The sequence below is a fragment of the Garra rufa genome, chromosome 18 (assembly GCF_049309525.1).
Source record: "Garra rufa chromosome 18, GarRuf1.0, whole genome shotgun sequence".
Classification (NCBI taxonomy): Eukaryota; Metazoa; Chordata; class Actinopteri; order Cypriniformes; family Cyprinidae; genus Garra; species Garra rufa.
The window spans coordinates 35,307,349-35,317,776 of NC_133378.1; positions in this window are offsets into that span (position 1 = coordinate 35,307,349).

The window sequence follows — 10,428 nt, forward strand, 5'->3', positions numbered from 1 at the left end:
GGCACTAAAACATTGTAAATTTTAGTACTTCAATTTAAATTATTACTTATTTTATTTCAGTTAGTTGCAACAGTTCATTTTTTTATGTATTATATATTTTATTTTATATTAATATTTTTAATTCCACTTAATTTCCTTTAACAAAAACAATTTGTAATAGTTGTAGTACATTGCACTGGTACAGATTACAGAGTTATGTAACTTTATTACATTTTAATTTTACTTAATCCATTTTAATATGGAAGGGACAATGATGCATATAAAAAGTTTCGGTTCTAAACTTAATGTTTTATTTTTCGTTAATGCATATTTTTACTCTGCCCAGAAAGTATATCACTGTATGCTTTTCATGGCTTTTTATCAAAAATGAAAGGCAAACAAATATGAATATCTAATGAACCATTAAACCAAACTATAATCTGAAGAAATTTGTAAACGCAAAAACACAAAGTGTAATAAAAATATCTAACCATTTTTTCCATAGAAAAAATAATATAATTAACTGTATAACATTACAACATATAAAATGTGACAACCTGCCCCAACTTGACATACCTAGACTTTAGACGCCCGTTTTTTCCCCCTGTAGAACAGAATAGAATAGAATGCATTTTGATGCTTGCATGTGGTAAACATTAGCTTGTTTAATAACTTGTAAACATGTAATGTAGCAAACAATAACTGACCTTTTAGTGGACAAATGTTGTTCTTTGCAGACTGTGGGTTTGTGAAACATCACTGATGTGTTTCCACACTTCAGTCCATGCTGGTCAGTGTGTGTGTGTGTGTGTGTGTGTGTGTGTGTGTGTGAGAGAGAGAGAGAGAGAGAGAGATTCCTGTGGGGACACGTCACTGAGTGAGTCTCATTCACATTTGCTGAGTGAGGATTTCACTAAAGCCCGATAAGAGCCAAAGAGCTCACGTCCCTAAAGCCCTTCCTACTGCGCTGCTCACACTGGAGTCGCTGCAAAGCAAAAACACACACTCAAATGCTGAATGAATGAAGGCCAGTGCAGAGCCAAAGCTCACTGGCTTCAAATCTATGAAGCCAGTGATGTATTTTATCAGTTCATTTGTATTATTACAAATTTCACTGTAAACAGCAGCAGTTCAGGAGCTGTTGGATGTGTTTAGTGAATTACTGTCTGTTTCATGAGACGCCGCAGACCCCTCTAGTGGCAGATTCATCACAGGCTTCTGTTATGGTCAGAGCTTGACTGTCAGATAGAGAAGATACTTTTATATTTAATCAGGATGGATCTGGGTCAGCGGTTCTCCTGGGGCCGGGGACAACATCCTTCCAAGATACTTAAAATAAGTTTTAATAAAATAATCTAACTTTATTAAAATACAGAGTAAAGGCTTGCACAGTGAATTTCATTACATGCACCCACTCAGAATTTGACTCTGTTTAATCTAGGCCCAGTTACTGCCAGATCACAGAAGAATTGATTAAAAAACAAAAAACTATATATTTATTATTAAAATATGAATAAAATAACATTTAAAAAATATTAGAACTGTGATTTAATAAACAGTATATTTATGAATTAAAATGTCTGCAGATTAATAAAACAATTTTATTATTAAGATATAAATACACACACACATAAAATGAATTAACAATAAATTGAACAGTATAATATTAAAAAAAATCACTAAATATTACTTTTTAAATATAAAAAATATATATAAAATCAGCTAATTACCAATAAATTAAACAGTATAATATAAAGAAATTCTAAAAAAGACCCTACATTAATAAATATGTAAAAAAACAAAACAATATAAAATATATGTATGAATGACCAGAACTTTAGATTAATAACTAATAATAAAACAAATATTTTAATATTAAAATATAATATAAAAAATAACAACAATAATAGACCTGTGAATTAACAATAAACAGTATATTTATAAATAAAAACATTTTTGCAGATTAATAAATCAAACAAAATATTTTATAAAAATACAAATATTTAAAAAATAATCATAAACACACACACAGACAAAGTGAATTTACAATAAATTGAACAGTATAATATAAAAAAACATAGATTAATAAACATAAAAAAACAATATAAAAATATTTATAAATGAACAGAGCTCTAGATTCATAACTAATAATAAATAAGTTAATTAACAATAAATTGAACAGTATAACATTAAAAAACGTGACTCTATGACTCTAGATTAATAAATATAAATATTTATAAAATATAAGTATATTTATAAATGAACAGAACTGTAGGTTAATAACTAATTATAAAACAAATATTTTATTATTAAAATATAATACAATAACAAAATAATAGACACCCTAAATAATAAATACCCTAGATTAATAAATATAAAAAATAAATCTAAATATATTAAATATTTATAAAGTATATTTATAAACAAACATAACTCTAGATTAATAACTAATAAAACAATTATTTTGTTATTAAATTATATATATTATTATTTAAAATTTGAACCAATTTTAAAATTTTAACAATGAACCACAGTATATTTATAAATGAACATTATTGTAGATTAATAAATAAAACATAAAATGTATTATAAAATATAATATATTTTTTAAATAAATAAAACATACATTAATATATCAATAGTTAATAATATAAGAATAATAAATAATACAACTGTCAATTAACAGTGAACAGCAATGTATTTAATATTTCTAAATTAGCATGAACTTAGATTAATAAGTGCTGTAAAAATGATCTAACATATTAACCAATGTTAACAATTTAACTTTATTGTAAAGTAGTGCTATTAATGCTCCCAATTCTGGATGGGCTTTAAATGTTAGCTTACATAACTTAAATAAAACCTAAAATTTGGTGTCATTGCATTAGATCATAACTAATATTAAAGCAAATGACATTTATCTTAAAGAAGGAAAAAAGGATTGCAAAAGTATTGTGCTGTGAACTACTGAACTACACCTGTGCTTTAACACCTGTGTGAACTTGAGCACAACTGACTTCATACATCCATGTGTGAGAGATACAGGACGACTGGTAGCTCAGGTTATTTTGGGTACACAGAGAGAGTGGGAGTCGCAGTCGCTTGACCTCTGACCTCCACACTGCTTGTGTCTTTGTGAGACCAGTGCAGCTGCCACCAGTGAGTGTGTTTCTATATCCGTCTGTTAATGTGTGTGTATGTTTGTCTAAATATGTCTCTCTGCTAAAACCACCATCTCATCTGTGACTCCAACTGCTTGAGACACTTCACCCTGTATTCTCGCCACTAGAAAACTCATTCAAAAGCATTGTTTTACATTTGTCATTCATTATTGATGCCCTTATTTCTGTGAGCAAAGCAGGCAGAGAGAAAACACAGAGACAGAGCAAGAGAGAATAACAAAGCTGAACTGGATTTGAACTCATTTAATGCCGTTTATGGATTTGTAATCTGACAGAATGAAGCCAAACACACGTGACCTAAATCCGTCTGTATTGATGCGTTTGTTTGTCTGTTATGGGTGATGGGCTACTGCATGGTTGGATATTAAATATGAATGAGTATTTCAGGAAAAACAGCTGATGAAGTTCACCTCAATGACCCTAAAATGTATTTAGACACTTGATTCACACTTCAAAATGTCAACATGCATTTTAAAGTTTTCATATAAGGCTTTTTTTTAAATGCATACATTTGTTTTGTCATTTTCTTATCTAATTCAATGACTTTCATTCATTAAGTGTGATTTAAGTGTCAAATCCATTGTGGACTCTTCCAGACTGGCAGTGGACATGAGGCCCAGGTTTATGTCATATGTTTGTAGAAGCATGTCACTCTCTATTGTGCTGTTGTTTGGCCTCCATTCCACAGCCGATCTGCCACGGCGCGTGACGGACAGAACAATGACGCCGCTATCAGGCATTGAGGTCAGACTCAACGTTCGCATGATTACCCGCTTAACAGCTTCCAATCAAAACATTTATAGGTATATCTGTATTTACTCATGGTATTTTACATTTAAACCACTAAAATAAATATTTGACTAAGGGTGTATTCACACCAGGAAAGTCCGCTAGTTCACTTGCTTTGTTCCGGTTTGGTGTGGTTCGCTTTCACACTGCCCTTTTTGCAAGTGAACCAGAAATTGTAAACAAAACCACACATTCCATTCAACTGTACCAGAGTTCATTTGGAACAGGACCGAGACTTCTTCAGCTGGGTCTTTGTTACGGTTGTTTGGTCCGCATCCAAGTGCGATTGCTGTATTCACACCCGCCAAAAAGATACGCACCAAGGGGGGAAACGAACTTGAGTTTGATTCAATCGAACCAAACAAGAGAGGTGTGAATACACCCTAAAGGTCATTGCACACCAAGTCCAAAATTTTCACATTTTAAAAAATAAATATGACCCCACGTTATGTCAATCACATTTACACACTGTCCCCGAAACGATCCTCCGTCATCAAACAATTTGGATCAGGTTCGATTTTACACTAAGTTTCCACTTAGTGTGCAAAGAGCTTAAGGGTGTGTTTACACTTGTAATGTTTGGTTCGATTAACCCTTTGAGCAGTACGGTCCCACATATGGGATTCTAATTTCTGTGCCCCTGGGAGTACGGTCCCACATATGGGATTTAGAACGTTCGGTGACGTCACGCAACTGACAAATTCAAACTGCGCTTTGGCGCGATGGCTGGCGCTGAGCCAGAGAAGGACGAGCTCTGCACTTGTCATACAATCACAACTATGCAGTGTTTTTAACCACATAATGCTTATTTTAGGTTTCAGACATTTAAATACACATAAGTACTTGTAAAACGAGACATTAAGAGTTTGTAAAATACACACATAGGTCTATGGAAGCAGCAAATAACCATCTATTCAAATATAATTTGCCGATGTGTTTTATTTCTATCACATACACATAGGCAAAGTAACTAAAAGGTTCACTCTATTCCTCTTCTAGTTCACCAGCCACTTACTTGCATGTATTTCGGGAGAAACGGATGAATGTACATGATGTAAACGCGGCTGACAGGACTCTCTGAACTGCAGCGCGAACAAACATGGCCGCGCCCATCTCACGTTTCAAATCACGATCCAGATAATTTACATAGGGTTTTAAATGATGAATCATACTAATTCACACATATTTGTGAATCGGAATATTAGGTAGTTCATGGCATGGTAAGCAAGTGTAAAAAAGGAAAAACGAAATTAAAGCGATCTATCTGTCATACAGTGTTATTGTGACTGTGTTGTGTCACGTGACAAGCATGACGCGTCACCATGGAAACAATAAGGACGAACGTTCTAAAATAATGGTCGCTTAAAAAAAACTCACTCTCGGGGGTCCACTAGAATATTTTAAACTCACCACTGAAAGGGTTAAAACAAACTCTGCTGCAATTGCTCTGTTAGTGCGATTCATTTGAATATATGTGGATGCTGCCATCCAAACCTGGGTGTGCACCAAACAAGCAGGGTGAAAGCACTAAAAAGATGGTATCTCGGTCCACTTCCAAACAAATTCTTGTGCAGTTTGAATTTTTGTGAACATATCACTATGCCTTTAGGTTCCGTATTTTTAGGATCGCTGTCAAAAATGCCAGTGTGAATGCAAAATGGACCAGGACCAAATGTATAATTTTCCTTTTTGGTCTGGACCAAATTAACCAACTGAACCGAACTACAAGCGTGAACACGCCCTAAATGTATTTGGATCAATAGCTGGACTTGATTGATGTGATGATTTGATTAATATCGTCAGAGCCATTTGGAATCTGCTCCAATGGAATCATTGAATGCCTGACAAGAATGCTAATGGAATTTTGCCAATCATAATTCGGAACCAATCCTAAAGGGATAAAAAAAAAAGATTTCCCTGTTGATTTTGTACGTTTGCCCACTGACAAAGAAATCATCAGTCTAATTTTAATGGTATGCTTATTTGAACAGTGAGAGACAGAATAACATTTTAATGAGTGAAATAAGTATTAGATCCCCTATCAATCAGCAAGATTTCTGGCTCCTGGGTGTCTTATACAGGTAACAAGCTGAGATTAGAAGCACTCTCTTAAAGGGAGTGCTCCTAATCTCAGCTTGTTACCTATATAAAAGACACCTGTCCACAGAAGCAATCAATCAGATTTCAAACTCTCCACCATGGCCAAGACCAAAGAGCTGTCCCATGGATGTCAGGGACAAGATTGTAGACCTACACAAGGCTGGAATGGGATACAAGACCATCGCCAAACAGTTTGGTGAGAAGGTGACAAGAATTGGTGCAATTATTCGCAAATGGAAGAAACACAAAATAACAAAATCTCCCTCGGTCTGGGGCTCTATGCAAGATCTCACCTTGCGGAGTTTCAATGATCATGAAAACGGTGAGAAATCAGCACAGAACTACACAGAGGATCTTGTCAATGATCTCAAGGCGTCTGGGACCATAGTCACCAAGAAAACAATTGGTAACACACTACGCTGTGAAGAACTGAAATCCTGGAGTGCCCCCCAATGAACATCTGAATGATTCAGAGGAGAACTGGGTGAAAGTGCTGTGGTCAAATGAGACCAAAATCGAGCTCTTTGGCATCAACTCAACTCGCTGCGTTTGGAGGAGGAGGAATGCTGCCTAAGACCCCAAGAACACCATCCCCACTGTCAAACATGGAGGTGGAAACATTATGCTTTGGGGGTGTTTTTCAGGTAAGGGGACAGCACAACTGCACCGCATCAGATGGACAATGGATGGGGCCATGCACTGTCAAATCTTGGGTGAGATTGTGGCAGGTATTCCAGCATGTCAATGACCCAAAACACATGGCCAAGGCAACAAAGGAGTGGCTCAAGAAGCACATTAAGGTCCTGGAATGGCCTAGCCAGCCTCCAGACCTTAATCCGATAGAAAATCTGTGGAGGGAGCTGAAGGTTCGAATTGCCAAACGTCAGCTTTGAAACCTTAATGACTTGGAGAGGATCTGCAAAGAGGAGTGGGACAAAATCCCTCCTAAGATGTGTGCAAGCCTGGCCTACTTGAAGAAACGTCTGACTTCTGTTATTGCCAACAAGGGTTTTGCCACCAAGTCATGTTTTGCTTATTTCACTCATTAAAATGTAAATCAATTCATAACTTTTTTGAAATGTGTTTTTCTGTATTTTGTTGTTGTTATTCTGTCTCTCACTGTTCGAATAAACCTGCCATTAAAATTATAGACTGGTCATTTCTTTGTTGTGGGGAGACATACAAAATCAAAACTGGATGAACAAATCCACACAGCAGCAGAATTTGGTTGTCAGTCCTATATTTGAGTCCTTAGTACAGTTACATTCACACACAGTAGGTAAATAACTTACAGGGGTGACAACTGCATTCTATAACCGAACTCACACCCGTACTGTAAATATCAGGACTCAAAACCGTGTGAACAAAACAGGACCGCACAATTAGTTGTCAGTCATGTCATACAGTGCGAGAGAGCCATTCTTCCACACAAACACACGTCTAACGCATGCTGCATGCTTTAATTTGTGGTTTCGGCAACTTACAGCAATGGAGAAATGAGCTGTGTGTCATCTGAAAGTTTTCTATCCAGTCTCCACCCGAGTCGATCCCGTTAATTATGTGTTCTGTGCGCGACTCAGATGCTCCATTCTCCACCCAAATATAAAAGCTACTCTCGGTTAATGAAGGTTTGATGGATGAACTCGATTGGACTAGTGTCAGATTTTCAGTTTTATGGATGTAGCCATCATGGTTTCTGTTAGAAATAGAAATAGAGGCTTGACTCCGGTTGCACGTTCATACAGACATTCAAGAAGCTACTGTAAGCTGCTGTGTGAACAGGACATTCTGAGATTCAGACCTGTAAGTAAATGTGCTTGGCAATCCCAAAAACTGACAGTGTGAATGCAGCCCTACTCAACAAACTCACATTCTGACATAATAAACTGGAATCTGTGAGTTTCTGTTCAACCAGTAGGATCTTACTTCAGGTGTTTATAAGATTGGTTTCAAATTATAAGATTTCTATTAGCATTCCTTTAGGATTTTTTTTGCATTAAATGCTTGTTTATTAAGTCTAAGGCACACTTATGCACACGTCCAGTAATACTAAAAATGACATACAAAAAAAAATATTTTTAATATCTTATGCTTACCAAGGTTGCATTTATTTGATGAAAAAACACAGTAAGAAATATTTCCAATTTTAAATAACAGTTTTCTCTTATACTATATTTTGAGGTGCAATTTATTCCTGTGATGCAAAGCTTAATTTTCAGCATAATTACTCCAGTCTTCAGTGTCACATGATCCTTTAGAAATCATTCTAATATGCAGATTTGCTTCCTTAAGAAGCATGTCTTATTAATACAACCAATGTTGAAAACAGTTGCGCAGATTCATATATGTCAAATCATTCAAAGTGTGTTGTAAGACCTTAAGAAACAATAAATTGATCAAAAGTGACAGTAAAATGTTAAATCTTTTAAATGTTAGAAAAAAATTCCATTATGCTGTTCTTTTGAAATTTCTACTCAGCAAAGAATCCTGAACAAAAAAAAAATTAATAATAAGAACCATTGTTAATAATTGAGCACCGACAGAGCATATTGGAACAATTTCTAAAGGATCACATTAGTCTTCTTTTATTTCAAAAACATTGAAAAAATCTTACTTATTCCAAACTTTCAACCATAGTGTTTTAAAAAAATGTGCAGACTGAGTGCCTAGTTATCTGTAAGCATTTATAATGGCATCACAAATAAAAAAATAAAACCTGAAGTGACCAGAAGTCCCAAACTCTATACTCACATACAGGTGTTTACCTGTTGACTGTTCCTGACCGCTTCATGTTCCTGTTTTCCGTGCTGAATGGTGTTATCTTGTCCATGCTGAGGGAACCTATCAATTTCCAACACGAACAATCTAAAACACAAAAGATCACACAGTGAAAACAAGCTCTCCAGACAAACAGATAAAGGTCACGAGAGGTCACGACCCATTGCTTCACTTACACAATTGATTCTCTACGCTCCTCATGCTTCAGTCAGATGAGATGAGAAAACCAGAGAGATGAACTGATGTGTCAGGAAAAGAATCAGTGGCTTCAGGTTCCATATGAGTTCACCACAGAAAATAATTTCAACAATTTGCTGACAACAATTACATACATGCATCATGAGTGTTTAAAAACGAACCCAAAATGACAAGCAAACAGGTTCAACAAATTTGCAAGGCATCTCCTCTCCCATAATTCCACTGGTTTATTAACACACTCATGGACAGAACACTCCTGAACACTCCTGCATCAGAACACAGTGCATGAGAAATTCAATCAGTATCAAAAACACACAAGATGGCCCACAACAAGCTCGGCCCGCAAAATCACCAATATGTTTTGCATAGGAAAAAAATTTAGCACACGTTTGAACCAAAAATACAGACATTTATATTTTTTTTTTTTGCAGTCGCTGGTTTCATTTGATGCATTTTTTAAACAATCAACCTTTTTAGACATTTCATAATTACTGTAATTATCTCCAAAAATGATTTTTAGGATAGTAATAAATGCTTAAGAAATTACGGAATAGTTAGAAATGATAGTTGAGGATATGACAAGCAATAAAAGAAAATGTTTAAAAAAAAACATGAATGGATGGTTTTTGTAATACATTACAAGCACAATCACTGGATCGCCCTCATCACTGGTTTGAGGTTAATGTGGCATTCAACAGGTATGTCTACATTTTTCGAACATTCCAGTCATAAACAGTCTTGTACTGTCAAACTACTCACATACAACATGCCGTCAGAACTAGCTGTGTAAAAATATCGCCTCTTCAGTGTAAACGTTCATCTTCATGCATGAACACAAATACACTCGCATTTAAAGACTCTTAATAACACGTCCATATTTATGAAATCTTTGTCCCAACACACAAAGTAATGATTATTATACATTTGAATTCATTTTCAACAGTGTTCCTCATGGGCAAATCACAAAAAATGTCAAGGGCCATTTTTTTTTACCCCAAAACCAAAAGAAATTATAGAAATGAAGAAAAAATTTATTATATTTGTCTTAAGAAACTGAACCCTTAACTGAAGCTGCTGAAGCTTATATGTGTTTTTTTTTTTTTTAAATCAATATTATTTTCATGACAATTAAGCATTTTCAATTAGCAAACAATTATTAATAATTACTAAAATGTAAAACACATATTACAATGATTATTATCAGGTTATTATTTGTTGTGCTGACTTTAATTAATAATTAAAATGGACTTAATTGTCATGAAACAAAACTTAATAGGCTTTACTATATTTATTATAATAATTAACTAATTAATATAATATAATATAATTAATATATATATATATATATATATATATATATATATATACTTTTATATGTGTGTGTGTGTGTGTTAATTTCGAT